The sequence below is a fragment of the Triticum urartu genome, chromosome 4 (assembly GCF_003073215.2).
Source record: "Triticum urartu cultivar G1812 chromosome 4, Tu2.1, whole genome shotgun sequence".
Classification (NCBI taxonomy): domain Eukaryota; kingdom Viridiplantae; phylum Streptophyta; class Magnoliopsida; order Poales; family Poaceae; genus Triticum; species Triticum urartu.
In genome coordinates, this window is record NC_053025.1 from 362,026,543 (window position 1) to 362,033,487 (window position 6,945).

Below are 6,945 nucleotides of genomic sequence, written 5' to 3' on the forward strand. Positions count from 1 at the left end.
AAGGTAGCGATGAGAGGCCATGTAGGAGTACATGGTGGGTTGTCTCATTGGAACCGTCCCTAAGCACTGAGTTCTGTGTATGTTATCCAAGTCCAGTTACTACCACACATTGGGTTCCGGTTATCCGGCCCCTCTCGGCTTATTAATCCACTTGATCTCTGTCCAGGAGTTGCAACTAGTTTCTAGCGTTTGTAGGTAGTGCTACTTGTCTACCAGGTGGTGTCCGACGTGACGGGCTTGGGACAGACTAGGAACCGTGGCACGGTGTACCAAGTGGCACCCGGATGGTGGGCTTGGGAACCCTGCACACACCGTTTGGGGCCGTACTGGAGACTTCGGCCGGAACTCCTTGCGGATGGAACTCGAATAGGGGATAAGCCTGGACGAGAGACTTGTGTGGTTAGTCAGGTCGTGGCCGACACCCTCGCCCGGCTTCCGCTTGAAGGTTGCCGAGGTACATGACGTGTACAGGGCGATAAGTGGCGAGAGCGTGTGTGAAGAAGTACACCCCTGCAGGGTCAACATTATCTATTCGAATAGCCGTTTTCCTCGGATATGGAAACTTGGAGGACTTATGTAGTACATACACAACTTGAAGTGGATACTCTAAAATCCGCAAGATAAGCGTGAGTGCTATGGATGGCCTTCTCGTAGGGAGACGGGAACGGATCCATAGTGGAGTATTGATATGGTGAATATGTGAACTCGTGTGCGTCTTCTCACCTCAAAGAAGTTTCTGATACTCGTAGTATAGGTTTGCCACTGAGTCAAAGCTGGCTTGCTGCTGTTAACTCCACCACCCCCCCTTGTTGATAATGTTACATATGTAGATAGTTGTGATGTAAGACTTGCTGAGTACCTTCGTACTCACGTTTGCTTATTTATGTTTTGAAGTTGGTTACACTAGTGACTTCGACAAGTAGCTTGTATCCCAGCTATGATCTTGTACCCTTGGGAGGGTCGTGTTTAGTCAGGCTTATTAGTCTTTTCCTTTTGTAGTTGTCTGTACTCAGACATGTAATTCTTACGTTGCTTGTATGCTCTGAATGATGGGTCATGAGACCCCTGTTTGTATTGAATGCTATGTGGCTCTTCTGGGCCTTTATCTATATGAGTTTGAGCTATGTTGTGATGCCATGTTGTACAGCACATACTTGCATGTTATGCGTATGTGTAACGTGTATTGCTATGTGTGGGATCCGACAACCTAGTTGTTTATCCCTGGTAGCCTCTCTTATTGGGAAATGTAGTCTTGTGCTTCCATGAGCCATAGTAGTCCGCTACAGCCCGGTTCACCGGAGTCCTGCTAGCCCAGCACTACTGCTCCGGAACACTTGACTGGCCGGCATGTGATTCACTTCGTTCCTGTGTTTGTTCCTTCGGGGAAATGTCACGCGGTGACATCCGGAGTCCTGCCTAGCCTGCTACAGCCCGGGTTCCGGGAGTCCTGTTAGCCCAATGCTACAGCCCGGATTCATACACTGTTGACCGACATGCTCGAGGTGGATTCATGTATGCCTGTCCCTGTAAGTTAGTGCCACTTTGGGTTCACGACTAGTCATGTCGGCCCGGGTTCTCTATCATATGGATGCTAGCGACACTATCATATACGTGAGCCAAAAGGCGCAAACGGTCCCGGGCCAGGTAAGGTGGCACCCGTGGGAATACCATGCGTGAGGCCGCAAAGTGATATGAAGTGTTACATGCTAGATCGGTGTGACTTAGGATCGGGGTCCCAACAGCGTTGGTATCAGAGCCTGACTGACTGTAGTATTACCAAGCCAAACTGGTCAAAGTTGAGTCTAGAAATGCTTTAGTTATATAAGGGAATTGATTGTGGAAGGGAACGTAAGGCTCTTTTTACTCCTTTACCTCATGTTATTCTTTCTGAGTCAGCCTCTTCTTTTCTACGAGGGTTAAGCCCTAGGTTTCTCCTCTATCTCTTAGGATGATGTGTTACTAAATCGTAAAGTCTTAGGATTGTTGGGTTGTGTCTCCGTACAGTTCTATTACTTTCGTGTGTCATCAGTTTGACCCAGAACCTTGATATTATGATGCTGAATGACTATGCTATTCCTTTGATGAATGTCTCAAAATCCTTTTGAGCATTTACAACTGTTATGCTATCGAAATTGTCCTAGGATTTCAAGAGTTTCCAATGCTTTTGCATTACATTCCGCATCCTCATGTCGATGCTAATTCCATCCTTGTTTCCTTGGTTTCTATGCCAGGATGTCGTCTGCTAACCGAGGTTCAGTTGCTCATAGCAAGAACCACGGAGATGGTAGGGATGAGGATCCTCCTGACCAGCCTTTGATGGTAGAGTTCTTGTTAGCATCCGAGAGGGACAAGCATGAGACTAACCGCTTGCTGGCACAGATTGAGCAGAACACCGCACATCAGCGTAAGAAGTTGGTTTCTATCACCGACTTCATTGGTCTGAAACCACCCACCTTCCATCATTCCATTGAGCCACTCGATGCGGATGACTGGCTCCGGAGCATCACTCACAAGTTGCATTCTGCGAGCGTGGCTGAAGGTGACAAGGTCACCTATGCTACCTATCACCTAGAAGGTCCTGCTAGTATTTGGTGGCAGAGCTATGAGGCTATGCTACCTGCTGGCCAGATTCCTACCTGGAGGGATTTCACCGAGGCTTTTCGTGAGCACCACATTCCTCAGGCTCTCATTGACCGCAAGAGGGAAGAGTTCTCTAGTTTTACCCAGGGTAAGCTGCCTGTTGATGCCTACAGTAGAGAATTTGGAAACCTCGCCTGCTATGCTACAGAAGAAGTGTCCACGGATGCTAATAAGCAGGCTAGGTTCCGGAAGGGTCTCAACCCTAAGTTGCGTCGTGATCTCCACCTGCATCATTGTGATACTTTTCAGGCTCTTGTGAACAAGGCCATTAACGCGGAGACAGCTCAGCTCACTTACGAGGAGTCTCGTAAGCACAACCGTGATCTGGGTTCTTCCTCCCGCTCTGGCTCTCAGAAGCGACGGATTTGGATTCCGAACTCGGCTCTTCCACCTGGATATGCACCAAGGCCATCCGATGTGGTGCCTCACCCAGCTCAGCAACGTGCTCCACCCAGGCCTATTAGTGGACCACTTGCCAATGTAGGTCCACGTCCTGCCTCAGGAACTTGCTTCACCTGCGGAGAACCAGGACACTATGCACGTGACTGCCCTCAGTCCAGTTATACTCTACCCCAGCCTGAGAGGTCTGTTGGCCGTGAAAAGCCATCAGGCAAGATGATCGGTACCAAGCCAGCCACCACTGAACGAGCATGTGTGCACCACATCTCGGCTATAGAAGCTCAAGATGATCCCGACATCGTATTGGGAACGCTTCTTGTCAATTGTCACCCAGCTTCAGTTCTGTTCGATACTGGAGCATCCCACTCCTTCATATCTGAAGGTTATGCTCGGTTGCACGACATGTCATTTTGTGATATGCCAACTCCACTAATAATCCAGACTCCTGGTTCCAAGTGGCAAACCTCCAAGGTAAGCCATGGTAATGAAATCCTTGTTGACAGACTGGTATTCCTTGCTTCTTTGATATCTCTCAAGTCTTCAGATATTAACATCATCTTGGGCATGGACTGGATGACATCTCATCATGCCAAGATCGATTGTTACACCAGATCTGTTCAACTTACACATCCATCTGGCAAAATAGTCACTGTCTCTACTAGAGTTGCAAGGCGTCAACTCTATTCTCTTAATGCCAGCCCTCTTCCAGACCTTGAAGATATTCCGGTAGTCCGTGACTTCCAGGATGTCTTTCCAGAAGAACTGCCAGGTGTTCCACCTGACAGAGATGTAGAGTTTGTCATAGAACTTATCCCAGGAACTGTTCCAATCTCTAGGAGACCATACAAGATGGCACCTTTGGAGTTAGCCGAGCTTAAGAAACAGCTTGATGAGTCCTTGCAAAAGGGCTTCATCCGTACCAGTTCTTCTCCTTGGGCTTGTCCTGTCCTCTTCGTCAAGAAGAAGGATGGTATGGATCGGATGGTTGTAGATTATCGTCCCGTTAATGTGGTCACGATAAAGAACAAGTATCCGCTCCCCAGGATCAACGACTTGTATGATCAGCTCGCTCGATCCTCAGTCTTTTCCAAGATGGATTTGAGGTTAGGCTACCACCAAATCAAAATCAGAAATGGGGACATCCCCAAAACGGCCTTTGTCACTCGTTATGGTCAATACGAGTACACTGTGATGTCTTTCGGTCTAACCAATGCTCCAGCTACTTTCTCCCGCTTGATGAACTCGATCTTTATGGAGTACTTAGATAAGTTCGTCGTGGTTTATCTCGATGATATTCTTATTTACTCGAAGAACGAGGAAGAGCATGCCGAACATCTTAGACTTGTGTTAGAAAAACTTAGAGAGCACCGCCTTTATGCCAAGTTCTCCAAGTGTGAATTTTAGTTGCCAGAAGTGACCTATTTGGGCCATGTGATCTCTGGTAAGGGCATTGCTGTCAATCCCGAGAGAGTTAAAGCCGTTCTCGATTGGACTCCACCCGAAACGGTCAAACAAGTTAGGAGTTTCCTTGGTCTAGCCAGTTATTGTCGCCGCTTTGTTGAAAACTTCTCCAAAGTGGCCAAACCCCTCACGGAACTTCTCAAGAAAGATAAAAGGTTTGAGTGGACCCCACAGTGTAAGCACAGTTTTCAGGAACTGAAAAGACGCCTGACTTCTGCGCCCATACTTGTGCCACCGGATTTCACTAAAGACTTTGTTATCTATTGCAACGCTTCGCGTCAAGGACTAGGTTGCATTCTTATGCAGGATCGTCATGTGATTGCCTATGCATCTCGACAGTTGCATCCCCATGAGGAAAATTATCCTACACATGATCTAGAGCTTGCAGCCGTAGTCTATGCACTTAAGACTTGGCGACATTACCTTCTTGGTAACCGTTGCGAAATCTACACTGACCATCAGAGTCTCGAGTATATCTTCACCCAACCGGATCTGAATCTCAGACAGAGACGTTGGTTGGAGTTGATCTCGGATTACGACTTAGGAATCACCTACACTGCAGGCAAAGCCAATGTCATGGCTGATGCTCTAAGTCGTAAATCCTATTGCAACAACCTCATGTTGCAACAATGTCAACCACCCCTCCATGAGGAATTCTGTAAGCTTAACCTTCACATAGCTCCTCATGGTTCCCTGTCTACCTTGGTGGCGAAACCTACCCTTACGGATCAGATCATAGAGGCTCAGAAGCATGATACGAGAATCTCCCGGATCAAGAAAAATATTTCCAAGGGAGTTGCCGACTGTTTCTCTATGGATGAACGAGGTGTTGTTTACTTTGGAAACCGTTTGGTGGTTCCCAAATGTCAACAGATGCAACAACTGATCCTTAAGGAGGCCCATGAATCCCCTCTCATGATTCATCCCGGTAGTACAAAGATGTATCAGGACCTACGCCAGAGGTTCTGGTAGACTAGGATGAAGAGAGAAATCGCTCAGTATATTGCCAACTGTGATGTTTGTCGTCGTGTTAAGGCAGAGCATCAAAGACCTGCTGGCACCCTTCAACCTTTAGCTATTCCCGAGTGGAAATGGGACAAAGTTGGTATGGACTTCATCACCGGCTTTCCCAGGACCAAGAAAGGAAATAATGCTATCTTCGTAGTCATTGATCGTCTCTCCAAAGTGGCTCACTTCCTACCTGTTCGAGAAAGTATCACTGCTAGTCAGCTCGCTGACTTATATATCTCCCGAATAGTGTCACTCCATGGTGTCCCACTAGAGATCAATTCAGACCATGGCGGTCTTTTCACCTCTCATTTTTGGGAAAGTTTCCAGAATGCCATGGGAACCCATCTTTCTTTCAGTACCGCTTTCCACCCTCAGTCAAGTGGTCAGGTGGAAAGGGTCAACCAAATTCTCGAAGACATGCTTAGAGCTTGTGTTATCTCATTCAGTATGGATTGGGAGAAGTGTCTTCCTTTCGTCGAGTTTTCTTATAACAATAGCTATCAATCCAGTCTTAAGAAAGCTCCTTTTGAGATTCTCTATGGACGAAGATGTCGAACACCTTTGAACTGGTCAGAAACCGGTGAAAGACAATTCTTTGGGCCGGATATGATCTAGGAGGCAGAAGAGCAAGTTCACATCATTCGTGAGAATTTGAAAACAGCCCAGCCAGTATGACCGTCATCATAAGGAAGTGGCTTATGAAGTTGACGACAAGGCTTACCTTTGGGTTACTCCTTTGAAGGGTACCCATCGTTTCGGTATCAAGGGCAAGTTGGCTCCTCGTTACATCGGTCCTTTTCGCATTCTCGCTAAACGAGGAGAGGTTGCCTACCAATTGGAACTACCCCCACATCTTTCTCGAGTTCATGATGTCTTCCACGTCTCTCAACTCAGGCGTTGCTTCTCGGATCCCATCCGTGGAGTGGACCATGAAACGCTTGATCTCCAAGATAACCTCACTTATTGAGAGTACCCCGTTCGTATTCTGGATCAAGCAGAGCGTGTCACTCGACGTCATAACATCAAGTTTCTCAAGGTTCAGTGGTCTCATCATGCCGAGAGAGAAGCTACTTGGGAGCGAGAAGATCGTCTTCGACTTGAGTCCCCCGCTTTCTTTCCGCCAACTCCTGAATCTCGGGACGAGATTTTTCCGAGTGGGGCGAGTTGTCACATCCCTAGCTCTGGTATGATCCTAGGCTTGCTTTGTGCATCATGTTTAAATTTAAAATGAAGTTGAAATGGGGATGTTTCAAACCCTAGCACCAAAGCAAATTCAAATAGGTTCAAATTTAAATTGGAATTTCAATAAACCCAAAATGCTCTTCAAAAATGTTCATGGTCTTTGGAAAATGTTGCAAACAACAACCAGAGGTGATGCACATTTTTGCTAAACATTTTGGATTTTTGAATGAACCCATATGTATTTGAATTGGA